Consider the following 14342-nt stretch of genomic DNA (forward strand, 5'->3'; position numbering starts at 1 on the left):
ATATCTGTGTGCAATTTCTTTAAAGATGGTCCAAAATATTCATCAAATTTTTAAAGGGATCTGTGATCTAAGAAAGTTTATAAACCAATAGATTAAAGAATTTCAAAGTTTCCTCCAAGCTCAAACTTTCTAAGAATTTTTCTTAAAAAATCCATCAATCAATGGAGCATAACAGAGAGCCTAGAAATAGACCTACACTTATATAGTCATCTGCTTTTTGACAAAAGCGCAAAATTCATCCACCATGGAAGAAAGTCTTTCAACAATTTTCACTGAAACAACTGGATATTTACATTAAAATTTTTTACCTTGACCCTGCCTCATGCCACATATAAAAATTAATTTGAGATGGACTATAGACCTGAATGTAAAAGCTAAAACTATAAATCTTCTAGAGGAAAACCTAGGAAATTTTCGTGACTTGGGGACATGGATAACAATGGCCATAAAATAAAAAAAAATAATAATTACAGCTAAGTCTTATCAAAACAGGAAACTTTTGCTCACCAAAGACACTATTAAGAAAACAAATAAGCAAGCTACAGACTGAGAGAAAATATTTGCAAAATATATCTGACAAAGAACTGGTATCTGGGACATGTAAAGATCTGTTACAACTCAATAATGAAAAGGCAAACCACAGGATCAAGAAGTGGGCAAAAGTTTGAACAAATACTTCACTAAGGAAAGTTTACATTTGGCCAAGAAGCGCATGAAAAAGTGCTCAACAATGAGGTATGATCACACGTCCATTAGAGCGACTAAAATTAGAAAGACTGACAGCATTAAGTGTTGGCAAAGATGCTGGAGCAGCAGTAACTCCCAGCCATTGTCCATGATAGTACACAATCACTTTGAAAAAAGATCTGAGAGTTTTTTTTAAAAAACCAAACATACACCTATCTTATGATGACTAATACAACTCCTAATGATTTATGTAAGAGAAATAAAAACATCTGTCTACAAAGAGTCTTGTGTAAGAATGTTCATAGCAGTATTACTGGTATGAATAGTATGCCCGCTGCTGGTGGGAATGTAATTTGGTGCAGCTACTATTGAAAACAGTATGGAGAGTCCTTGAAAACCTAAAAATAGTTATCATATGATTCAGCAATCCCTCTCCTGGGAATAAATCCAGAGAAAATGCCAATTTGAAAAGACACACGCACCCCAGTGTTTATAGCAGCACTATTTACAGTAGCCAAGACATGGAAGCAACCTAAAAGTCCATCAACAGATGACTGGATAAAGAAGTTGTGGCATATATACACAATAGACTATCAATGAATAGAATAGAAATGAATGAAATAATGCTATCTGCGGCAACATGGATGGACCTAGAGATTATCATGCAAAGTGAAGTAAGTCAGACAGAGACAAAGATCATATGATATCACTTATATGTGGAATCTAAAAAAATAATACAAATGAGCTTATTTACAAAATAGAAAGAGGCTCACAGACTGAAAAACAAACTTACAAACTCACCAAAGGGGAAGGAGAGGAGGGACAAATTAGGAGTCTGGGATTAGCAGATACAAACTAGTATATACAGAATAGATAAACAGCAGGGTCCTACTGTTTAGCACAGGGAACTATATTCAATAGCTTGTAATAACCTATAATGATAAAGAATATGAAAAAGAATATATACATGTATAACCGAATCACTCTGCTGTACACCAGAAATGAACACAGCATTGTAAATCAACTAGACTTCAAATAAAAGCAAAGAGCTTTAGCGCCAGCCCCTTAAATCTGTGGACGAAGAAGAAGGCAGGGTCTGTGCAAGTGGGAGCAGCAGCCAGGGCTGGACAGAAGTGCCTGGGAAGTGTCCGCAGCATGCCCCACCCGCGGGAGGCACGGACAGGAGTCACTGGTGACACTCGGGTCAGTGGGCCCGTCTCCTTGCTCAAGACAAGTGGGAAACAGACTCTTCGGAGCCTCAGGAGCAAGACGCTCAATTGGATGGACCTTCAGGTTTGAAGATGTGCTACAGCCTTGAAGAGAAGGGGAAAACACACACACCAACCAGCCACCTAGTCCCAGGGCCCCCCTGTGGCTCCCACCCCTCCCCCTCTCTCCCCCTCCCCCCTCTGCCAATTCCACTCCCCTTGATTGTCAATTAAAATAAACCGTCTTGTATTCCAAGAGGCTTGGCTTCAATCTATCTTGGCCGGGAGGATACGCACAGATTTGTGGCAGTGCCCGAAAGTCCTTGCTCAACCTTTTTAATATCTGAACAAAGCAATCAAACCTGATAAGATCTAGCGAAGGCAAGATCACTCTTCTGTCCCTGGGATGGAAGCTTATTAGGCTGTGGCCCACATCGTCAGAGTTATTGTGCCATGTTAAATTTATTGGTACTATCTCACCTCATTAAATACTTAAATAGACCTGACAGGACAGAAAAACGGGCTTTTTAATTTTTTCTCCCCCTCTATCCAAAGGGAGCTGGTGTTTCCCACGTCCCAGTTCACCTCTGCTACAGCTGTTGGCAAAGAAATAAGAAGGCAGAACGTGGAATGGATGGTGCGGAGTCCCGGGGTCCTCTCAGCCGCCAGCCTGACTTGGGGGAGAGGTGACAGAGCCCCCGGCAGTGTGTGTGCTTTTCAGTGGGAATGGGGTGAAGAGAGGCAGCGAGAAGCCGTGGTGTTTGCTCCCTCTCTGCTGCGATCCCCAACTCTGTCTGGCTCTACATTTTCTAGGAGGAGCCTTTCAGTTATTTAGCCAGGACAATGGCCAGAAATAAAGGTCGGGGTGACTGAGGAGAGTAAATCGGGGTGTTTGGGGAGCGGGTGAGAGCCGTGGCAGGTGAACAGCAAAGCAGCCCGTTCTCAGTTCTTCCTCCAGTGCTGCGCCCTGTGGTCTTGATTTAGCAAATAGCCCTGGTACCCAGGGCTGGATGGTGGCCAAGGCCGGGATTTCCCCAGATTCAGAGCTAGAGAACTTGGCAGGCGGGGGAAGACTTGCAGGCACCCACTAGCCTGAAGGCCTTGCAGAGTATGCGAGGTGGGTGTCAAAGAATGCTGATTTGCTCCTCTGCCTACGCCTTCCCCAGCCCCGGGCGGTGTGTCTGTGAGTGTGTTGGGGCGGGAGGTGGAGGGTAGAGTGGAAATTCAGGGCCTGGAGAAAACCAGCAACCCGGAAAATGTTCCTTAAAGAGTTTCATCTAGAGTTTGATGCTTTTTCCTCATTCATCAAGCCAATTTCCTTCTCAGCCAAGGTGATTTGGGACACAGCCTCCCTGCATCCGCTGCCTCTCCTCATAGCTCCACCTGCAGAGAAGGTCTCTTTTCTCCAGCTGTTTCTCTCTCCCAGCACCGGTCCTTGTTTGCACCTTGTTAATAAGGTGGGCAAGGGGCCAGGAAGCAGCTCCCGGGTGCCTTCCGTTCCTAATGCCCTAAATGGCCATGACACCGCACTTAATTTCCGTTTTACTCCAACTGCTGGCGAGACATCAGCAGGCCGAGACCGGGGTCCTGTGACAGTACCTTCGGCACTGGCCATCAGCCTCCCTGTAATGAGATGCCACGTGGAGCCCGCCATCCTGCAGTGCCAAGCTTGGGGGACTTATGTATCTGTCCCCCTGTTCAGAGCACAGGGCTCTTTACAAGCTCCGAATCTCCCAGTGTCAAAACAGCCATAATCCCTTGCCCACCCTGGGAGGGAAGGCAGGCCGTGACCAGATGGGTTATCTTTGTTATCAGCTTAAAAGAGTGCGGGGCACGTAAAACCTAGGGCTTGTGCAGAAAACCTAGGGGGTTGACATTTACCAGCTGGGGACCATTGCCCTTTCTCTTTCTTGGAATGTTCCAAAGTAGACTTGGGGATGTAAGTTGGTCAGAAGCCATGGGCAGGGGCTTCTGCTGCCTTTGGTGCACATGCAAAAGATGTTAAGTAGGGACCACTGAGGATGAGCTGTGACAATCATACAGCATGTCAGCCATGACGAGGCTTTGGGGAGATTTGGAAGTCTGCCATGCATGTGGGTATAAAGGCCCAGTTTGGTCTAAACCAAATGTTGGTTGAGGGGAGGGAGGTGGGCGGGGGTCAAGGAGGTGATTAATTACCTTCCGGGTGGCAGTATGTCTTCATTTGGAAGCTGCAACCTCAATTACTTTTAATTGCTTCCCCCATGGCCTTAAATCAAGGGCTGGCCTAGAATGGGGGTCAGTTGCTGACATACACGTCCTGGGCGAGGCTGGTGAAAGGCGGACCGTAAGGTGAAGGGTCACTCTGGGGCACGCGTGGCGCTGTTTCACACAAGCCTTCCCTCCAGGACTGAATGATAGAACTGATGATAATGGAAAATCATACCCCAGACACACAGAGCATCTTCAGAGAGGCCCAGTGTCTTTTCTGATCCACTGATCGTGTTTGTCTTCACCGACTCACGGAGGAGGTCAGAAGCAGTGAGCGGGGAAGATGGGTGGACAAAAGAAGTCAGCCCCATCCGTCCGTGCACCTGGTTTCATCCTGGTGCTCTCCTCCAGGACAGGGCTCCTAAACCCAGCGGATGGGATCACCAAAGTGCTGATGAAAAATGCAGATTCACACATGGGACGTGTGGAGTCACCTTGCAGGGCAGAGGGCAGGGCTACCTGCACGCTCAACAGGCTCTCCAGCTGCTCCCAGGTGACTGGCATTCGGCAACCCGGCACCAGGCTTGCGGTCCTTCTTGCCTTCCAGGTACGGAGGGACTCTCGGGGGCATCTCATCCCTGTGCCCTTCCTCCCTCTTCCAGTTTTCAGACTTGTCAGGGCTGGAGACAGTAGTTTCAAAATCTAGGGCTCCTTTGAAATTCAGGCAGTAGGAAAAAGAAAGAAAAAGATGACCTGAGACGGGGGTGTGCTTTGGGGAACATCAGTCTCCTCCTTTGGGTGCGGATGGGCGTGGCGGGGGGGGTTCTCGGGGAGGACTATAGGAGACACGGTGATTCCAGGTAGAACAAGTCACGGCCCCTCTCTCAGCTTGAGTCTGCTCACCTGCAAGGTCAAGGGGCTGGAGGATGATCACTCAGGGCCCTTCTTTCTCTCACACTCTGGGAGTCTCTAGTCTTCTGGCCAAACTCCCTCCTCCCCATGGCCTGACATCAGGGAAGGAGGTCATTTCTGCCTCTAGGTAAGGAAAAGGAATTGCAGTACCCTAAGTATCAATCACACGTAGATTCTTGCCTCTCTCCGTCTTTTCGTTCTAATAGATCTCCCTCTGTCTCTCTCCCCATGAGCCAGAGGTGGAGCCTTGAAGCAGATCGCCCCACCCTCTGCCCAGTAAAGCCCATGAAAGTGACCTGGCCTGGGCTGTTCATTTCTGCTTTTTGCGTAGTCCTTCCCAGGCTGGAGAGTTTCTTTTGGCATCCTATTCCAGATGTGACCCCCGGCTGGCCCTTCTCAATTTACTGAATATCGATTATGCTCTCAGAGACAAACAGTTCTTCCTTTCTTGCTCCGTGTGATCTATTGCCCCCAGGTTAAAATGCAGGACACTGTCTCAACAGAATCTTCTGTATCCGAAATCTCAGAGACCCCAAGTTATTAGGAAGAGTTAATTAGCAAGTTGCTGGATCTTTTAGGCCAGTTCACCAATGCCAGTGGAATTTATGGATTGTATCCCAGGGAGAAGTCAAGGATGACTCCAGGGGATTTGGCCTTAAAAAACAAAGCTGCTATTTACAATTGAGCATCGATTGACATCTGCTGGAGCCTAATAAAGCATGGTCCTTGGGAGAAAACTCTGGACATGACTACGCTCAATTCAAGGGGCATCTACCGATGGCCACCATGTTCCCACCGTGGTGCTGGGCACTGAAGATGCTGGGTGGCACAGAGAGGAAGAGGAGCTCACCTTGAAGAAGGGAATGAATGCCCATCACATCCATCAGTACTGGTCGGTTGCAAGGTGGTTGTACCTGAAACACGCCGAGGAGGAAGGCACAGTTGGAAGGACCTTCAAAGGAGGCAAAGCTCTAAAATGTAGCCCTGCCCAGTGCCTGAGTTAGCCTGCAAGGGTGAAGTGTCTGGTTTGAACTCAGTATCTTGGAAAATATTTCCTTCTCTTCCTTAAAAAAATTTTGTTTCTACTACCTAGTACTTCTGCACCGAGGGCAGAGCTTTTTCTAGTATTTTTATGAGGACATAGCCACCTTGCGTTGGTACAGGACTTTGATGGTGATAAATTCCATGGGCTTTTCTGTTTTGCTTTTTGTTTTTTGAGGATATTAACCTTGTCAATAGACAAAAATAAAGAGGTCTGTGTTTGGGAGCAGGAGGTTAAGAAATCTGAGAGTTCATGCCAAATTCACTGATTCCTTAATTCATTTCCTGATTCAAGTATTGGTTCTTTGCTTGAGTGGCTGATAGGCTAATGATCCATTCATTTATTTATTCAATAAACACCCATGGATTTCCTTGTCTAAGTCCTTATCCAAGAAGATCAAGCTAAATATTATTTTTCCTTCTAGCTTCTCTCTTCTTGGTTTCCTTCCAAAGCAATTAAGAGGAGGTAGAGGGCAACCAGGAGGAGAGATGTCAAATTTGGTTCCTCTGGGATGCGTACCCTTGGTGATGCCAGCCCGTAGAGAAGGAGAGAGCCTTGAACGTGGAGAAAGATGGCGGTGTCTTCTTGGACTCCAGCTGCCTCTCTTTTTTCTTTGTTCTCGTCTGATCTTCCCTTGTTTCTTTGTTCCTGGAGGTTTTCAGCCTTGGTGGGATCAGCCGCTCTGGGTACCTGTGGCTTCCCCAGCCCTGCTAACCTGCCTCCTTTTCCAGCAACCCAGGGAGTAGGCAGCATCTGGTGCTCCTGTCTCCTGAGAGCCTTTTTCATATTATTTCATTTCTTTTAACCTTTATTAAGACAAACATTGAGCAGAGAAGAGTCTGTACTCCCACCAGAGACACTCTTCATTTCGATATTAAAAACAAAACAAAACAAAACCTAAACCCACCCAACCTGAGGCCCAGAGGGGAGAGAGGAGAGAAATACAAAAAAAAAAAAAAAAAAAAAAAAAAAAAAAAAGAAAGAAAGAAAGAAAGAAAAAAAGTAAAAGAATATCCTAGAGATATTTTTACCTTCAAAGATCCATCACTCATTACCACATATCAGAGACACGTCTACAATCTCATCTTCTTACAATTCTCCGTGAAATAAGTGTAAATGGAAAATAATACCCCATTTTGAAAGTTCAACAAAATGTCTTTATCCACCAAATGTAGCCCCAGCTGTCTCATTTTCAGAAACAGAGCTTGATTTTAAATAGCAGCTCGCCACCCAAATAAACACCGGCAGGCAGCTCTCTCCAGCTCCGCATGGCAGAGGATGCTGTGACCCATCTCCCAGTCAACGTGGGAAGGACTTCTGGAGGTGGGGCAAACACCCCAGCTTCAGCAGGTTTCAGGGGTCCCTTCCTCTGAGGAGGGAGAAATGGTAGATTCTGTAAATATTTAAAGCCAGCTCTCCTTCACTACCTGGGAAAAGGGTGACGTGGGTTACTTGTCCCCGCCAGCACCCCATCCCCTCTCCAGACCACAGCGTGCAGACACCATCACACCAGCTTGGGAGGAGGAGGGAAGGAGAAGCACCTGATTTCCACTTTGATAAACAAATGATGGACCACAGTAGACTTGCTTTTCCCTTGCAGATGGAAAGATGCTTAGAAGCACAAAGAAGGTGAAAGCTCATACTTGAAGAGTTTAACCCCCTTTCACTAACCAGCTCTATGACACTGAGCAAATACTTGGGACTCTCAGGTCCTCAGTTTCTTTGGGGCTCATATCTCCTGCTACTTAGATGTCTGATAGGAATTCCAAATGGCGTGTCCCAAACTCCAGCTCTTTCTCTCCCTCTATTTTGTCCACCTCAGTTGAAAGCAGCCCTATCAGCCCATTGCTCAAATTCAAAAAACAAAAAAACAAAAAAGCAAGTAAACAAACAAAAACAATGTGACTCTTCTCCCGCATCTGATCTGACAGCAAAACCTGTTGGTGCTACCTTCAAATACAGCCAGAATCGGAATCCGTTCTCAACGCCAGCATCCCCACCGTGCCTGACCAGAGACCACTGGCATTACTAACTGCTTAGGGTAGGGCAGGGAAAGCACAGAACCTGGAGCCAACCTGCTTAGAGTCAAAACCTGGCTCAGTCACTGATTAGCTGTGTGACCAGGTAACTGATAACCTCTCCCTGCTTTTATTTCCTCATCTGTAAAATGGGAATAATAGTCTACCTCATAGGGTTGTTGTGAGCACTGATTGAGTTAAGATGCATAAAAGAACTTAAAACAGTGCCCAGCCCATCAGAAGTTTTCTGTAAGTATTATTATTAGCTGTTAGTATTGTTTATACTCTTCACACAGCACCAGAATAGTCCTGTTAAATGATAAATCAGACCATATCACTCCTCTGTTCAAAGCCTTCCAGGATGGTGGGAGGGTATCGTTTAGTGGTAGAGTGTATGCTTAGCATGCATGGGGTCCTGGGTTCAATCCCCAGTTCCCCAGTACCTCCATTAAAATAAATAAACATAATTAGCACCCTCCCCCTTAAAAAAAACCCAAAAACCCAAAAACCCAAAAACCTTCCAAGATCTCCCTCAGATTAATTCCAAAGTCCTTTCCTCGGAGGTTCTATGAGCCTTGATTGCCTGTGCCTCTCCAGTTTGTATTCTGTTCCAGCCACACGGAGCCTGCGTTTCCTGGCACACACACTGGGTCATTCCTACCTGGGGATCTCGCCACCTGCTGTTGCCTCCGCCGGGGAACAGACTGTCCCCAGGGAGCCACGTGACTTTTCTCCCTCCCACCATTCAAAGATCACCCTCTCCATGAGGTCATCGCTGACTACTCTACTTAAAATTCAGTCCTAATGCTCTTCGTTCCTTTTCTTTTCTGCTCTATTTTTCCTTAACACTTATCACTACCTAATATACTATGTATTGTACTTATTTATTTTGTTTACTCTCCGTCTCTTTCCACTAGACTGTAAGCCCCACGAGTGTAGGATTTTTTTTTTTTTTTGTCTGTTTCTTCACTGATATATTCCCAACACTAAAATAGTGCCTGGCACAAAATGGGCACCCAATAAATATTTGTTCAATGGAGGAATATAAATGCAGTTAAACCTGAGAGTCTTGAAGCTCTCTCCTTCTAGGATAACGTTTTGTGATTGTTTCATGTTATCTTTTTACCTGCAGAGCAGAGATGTTCACAGTTGTATCATATAAAAGAGGTTAAACGACTTCTTTCATTTTTCTTTTTTTAGTTGAAATATAATTGATTTACAATGTTGTGTTAGTTTCTGGTGCACGCAATAGTGATTCAGATATACACACATACATATACATATATTCTTTTTCATATTCTTTATTATTAAGAGCCATTGGAACTCAATTTAAAAAAGAAAAAAAAATTTAAGAAAGGAGCTGCTGAAACACTGAGGGAGAGCCAGTCCAGCCAGTTCTGGAACCCAGATCTTGCGACAATGACTTCAGAGCTCCTCCCTCCCCTCTGAGACTCCTACTAACACTACATTTTCCTACACACATTTGCTAGATGGATGGATGGATGGATGGATGGATGGATGGATGGATGGATGGATGTGTGCATGCATGCATAAACAGATCCCCCTCCTCCCTGGGAAGCAGGCAAGAGATGATAAAGCCAGCCTGAGGAGAAAAACTGTAGTTTGCTTTGACAGCGTGAGGCTGACGCGGAGCCCAGCCAGGAAGGGTCCATCAGTGCCTCCGCCTGGCCATGAATCATCCCCAGTGATTCAGGCACTGGGAGGCCTGTCAGAGAAATCTCAGATGGAATTGATGTATCAGGGTGTCACTCTCTCCAAGTTGTTTATCGGAAATGACACCGTGGGAGATTGACAGGTCGTCACTGGACAAATAGGCAGATCACAGGCTCACAGGGATGCCTGGCAGCCCCTGGTGCTCAGAAGACTCAAGGCCTAGCTCTGGAGAGGCCTCCGCAGAACGTGGCCAGCGCTGTGACAGATGGTCATGAGGAGTGATGGGGTGGAACGGAAGTGACCTTGTCTCAAGGACCTCATGGATCACATAGGGTGGGGGTGATTTTTTTTTCAGCCTTATTTCTTTTTCGCTCTTTACCTTTTCAGAGAGCCAACTGGACCAGCCCACATCAACCCTTATGAGATCTGCATGAAAGGGGCCCCCTAAGGCTGCACAGAGAGTGTGGGTTGGCCAGAACCCAGCCTGCCTCTGGGCCAAGGATGCGGGGACCATTGCATCTTCTCAGATCTGCACCAACCTGCCGTCCACCTCCTTCAACACGAGAACAATGACTACTGGTTCCTGAGTACTTACTTTCATGCTCAGCCCTTCACACACCATAGTCCACCCTCACCACAGCCAGATGTGGTAGCAATTGTGCTCTCCATGTTATAGTTGAAGAAATGAGACTCTAAAGGTTAAATTACTTGTTTGAGTTATATGACTAGAAGTGGCACAACCAGGATTGCAATCCAGGTGTCTGTGACTCACAGCCTCATTCTTAACCCCTCAGCGCCACTCCACAGATCATCAGAAGCAGGCTCTCAGCCCAGCACTCAGCCAGGTCCTTAAAGCCCATCACTGTGGGACACTTCTCCATGACTTTCCATTCTTCCAACATGAATGTTCCACTTAAGCCAAACCCATATTCCTTCCAACTCCTATTCTTGTGTTTCTCAAAGGTCTTGTTGTCTTTGTACCACAGAGCTAAGCCTGGCTCACAGGCTTAAATAAATGTTTGTTGAATAAAGGAATGACTTGTTTAGACCCCATCTCTGTGTCTTGTAGCTGCTTTTTTTGCACCAAATTTGTCTCCATGCCGAGTATCCTGTCCACATCTCTCCCTACCTTCAAAGCCTAATCTAAAACTCGATATTTTTCTGTTGGTTCTGAGTGTACCTTGGTGCAAAATTTAAAGAGTGTATCATGGTAGAGTGTATGTCAAAATTTGACCAAGTATAATAAACATCTTAGAAATATGTTAATCCTTGACTTGGTAATTTTATTTCTAGAAATTTATCCTAAAGAAAAAAAAAATCACACACATACATGAAGAGGTAAGTGCCAGGATGTTCACTGTTGCATTGTTTAAGGTGATACAAACCTGGAACCCCCTGGAATGTTCAATAATAGAGGACTGGTTAAAAAAAAACTACACATTCTCTTTTATATTCATGCAATAGAATACTTAGTAGTCATTAAAACTAATGAAGATATATATATCTATTGACATAGGAAATTAAGTGAAAAAAGTAGGTTATAAAATAGTACACCCAGAATAATTTGATTTTTATTAAAATTGTATGAATATAAATATATGCATCAAAAAATGTCTAGAAAAACATATATCAACCTGGAGACAACGGTTATCTTCAGGTAGGGATTATGGGGACTTTTTTTCCTTCTCTTGACTTATTCATTTTCTAATTTTCTGCAAAGCACATGTTTAAAAAGAAAGATAAATGGACATTCTCTAAGAAATGGTCTCTGATTACTCTTACCTTCCTTAATCCTCCCCAAATCTGATGGCCCCGCTGCCTGGTTCCGTGCTAGCACATGAGCTGGAGTAGATTGATTGTCAGGGTTCAGCTTTGCTCCCACAGGTGACGATTTTCCTCCCCTTACAAGCTCTTTGAAGGCTGGAGTCCCCTCTTCAATTTGTTGTTGTTTTAAGGGCAGAAGTTGGTACGTCACACGGGAGTGCTTACAGCCTTTCCCTCCCCGCTGCTTATTCCTCTGAGATAGAAAATGAAGAGTGAAATTCACCGAGCCCTTGGGGAAAAGGGGGGATGAAGCTGCTTCCCCAGGGCCGGGCAAAGGCCCAAATTAGCCCAGGAAGCCAGAGGCAATAAATAATCCGGGGACCTCTGAGGTCAGGGCCCTGGCCTCTCCGGCAGCCACCCCGACCTGCATAATGGGCCCCGGGCGGTTATGATTCATGGGGATGCTACTTGGGCTCCTGCCAGCCTGGCCTGAGGATGCTCCACCGTTGGAACCAGATGGGCCTGAAAATACAGCCCCCCAGGGACGGCGGGGCCATGCTCTGGGGAGGCGGGTGGGCCAGAGGCCAGGAGAGTCTCTGAGAATCGGGACTGGAGACACATGGCTGCCTCGGCCTTCTTCTGTCCCTGCAGCTGCAGCCCCAGGGAGAAATCTGCAGCCATTACCCAACCAGACCGAGCAACAAGAAATGGGTTTAAAGCACCAGAAGATAATAATATTGTAGTGAGTGGCTTGGGCAGCGACTGTGGTGATAATGTGACCTCCCATTTGTACAGAGCTGGACTGTGCACCAAATGCTTTCAATATATTATCCTATTTGACCCTCACAATACGCCTGTGAGACTGTGAGGCTTTACCCAGAGTTGTAGTCTCCTGACTTCACTCTGCCTGGAGGTCCACCTGAGTGGGCAGGAAGCCAGCACCGCTCAGGGCTAAAGGAATTTCTTGGGCGTGTTCCAAGAACAGAGGCTCCTTACTATGTTTGGAAGAAGTTTAGAGACAGCATCTGGCTGGGGTTGGGGAGCGACAAAAGACCCCTGAAGGCCCCAAGTTCATGCTGGGGTAGCTGGGCAAGCAGGAAGGCCCCAGCCCTGGACACAACAGTGTGGTGTTCACGTCTCCAACCACGTGCCTCGTAGCCCAGTGAGGACGCCGACTTGCTCCTTTTCTAGACACCAGTGGACAAGGATGAGGGCATCAACAACGGAATTCTCTGCCCGGGCTTCAGACAAGACCCCTGGTGGGGTGTGTGAGCTCAGGAGGGACATGAGAACAGGGACATGGGGAACTAGGGTGGGGGGAGGGGAGAGGCAGCCTGGCCTTTGAGAGATCTCTGGAAACTAGAAAGAAGTATACAGATAAACAACAAGTTTCTACCGTAGAGCACAGGGAACTATATTCAATATCTTGTAATAACCTATAATAAAAAAGAATGTGAAAATGAATAAATGTATATATATGTATGACCGAACTATTATGGCTGTACACCAGAAATTGATGCAACATTGTAAACTGATTATACTTCAGTAAGGAAAGAAAGAAAGAAAGAGAAGGAAGAAAGGAAGGAAGGAAGAAAGAAAGTCTCTGAGTTTGTCCTGTGAGCTCCACAGGGGGGTGGCAGGAGACTCAGTTGAGGAAAGCCAGCCAGGAAAACCACAGCTCCGCCCGCATTCTACAAACCAAGAAGGTACATTCCAGTGGCCCCTTTCACTGTCACAAAGGGCTCCAACAGCAAAGGACTGAATAGATTTGCCCCGGCCTCGTCTTAGAGGTGCAGCCATTCTTTCATTTCCTCCCACATCTCTCAGTCATCAAGCGGATGCTTTTGTCCCTCTCAGAATTATTCTCTGATGTGGCTCCATGGGCCTCTCCCCTTGGGTTTTGTCAGCCTCAGGAATGCAGCCCAGCCACTCCCAAGCACTGGTCTGCATTCTCTTTGCCTCCAGGACAAGGAAGAATGTGCTCTCTGTGCTCAGGACAACTTTGCTTCAGGGAGCTTTTATCCTTTGGGACCAGTCGGGAAGACGGAAACCACGCCAGGCATTTCAACAGAGATGATCTGACACAGGGGACTGGTTCAATGGAAGCAGGCAGTTACTACCTCGGTCTGGGTGAGCAAAAGGAGAAACTTGGGGCTGTCAGAACCTAGAAGCTCCTGGGAAGGACCCTGATGGCTGGGATCTGGGCCTCAAAGGAGGCGGTGCTGCGGATGCACCTGGAGCCTGAAGGAGGGGCCCCAGGGCTCAGAGCTCTGAGGGACAGTCTGACCCACTGCTGCCAGAGTCTTGAAAGTTCAGAGAAGGCACTCTGCAGAACTAGGACTACGTGGGCCATGGAGGGGGCACTGCCTGGCTGGTGCTGAGACCACTGAGGGGATGCAGTGAGCCTGGTACCGGGAGAGCCTGGAAACACCTGCTGCCTCTGGGTAAAGGGCTCCTCTGCTTGGATGGCACTAGCAGAAGCCCCAAGCGAACATGGAAGAGCAAATCCTGTCCACCCCCCCTATCTCCCTCTAGCTCCCCCTACTGGCAGAGCCAAACAGGAGCCGAGGGCCAAGGAGAAAAGCAGTGTGCAGAGTTCCGGCCCAGCGTCACACAGCAAAACACAGGAAGATGGGCTTGGAGCTTAATAACCAGCACAAGCCTTACTTCTAGAGGATGTGTTAATGGGGGTGATATGTTTCAGACAGACAAAAGGAACTTCAGAAGGCAGCTCGGACTCTCTTATAGCCGGTGCACTTGGCCAGCTCCTTGAGTCAGCACGTCTGATCTCCCGGTCCTTTGCTTTGTAGGGTAGGTCCTAAGGCTTTTATTCATTGCATCAAAAAA

The sequence above is a fragment of the Camelus dromedarius genome, chromosome 34, assembly GCF_036321535.1.
Source record: "Camelus dromedarius isolate mCamDro1 chromosome 34, mCamDro1.pat, whole genome shotgun sequence".
NCBI lineage: Eukaryota > Metazoa > Chordata > Mammalia > Artiodactyla > Camelidae > Camelus > Camelus dromedarius.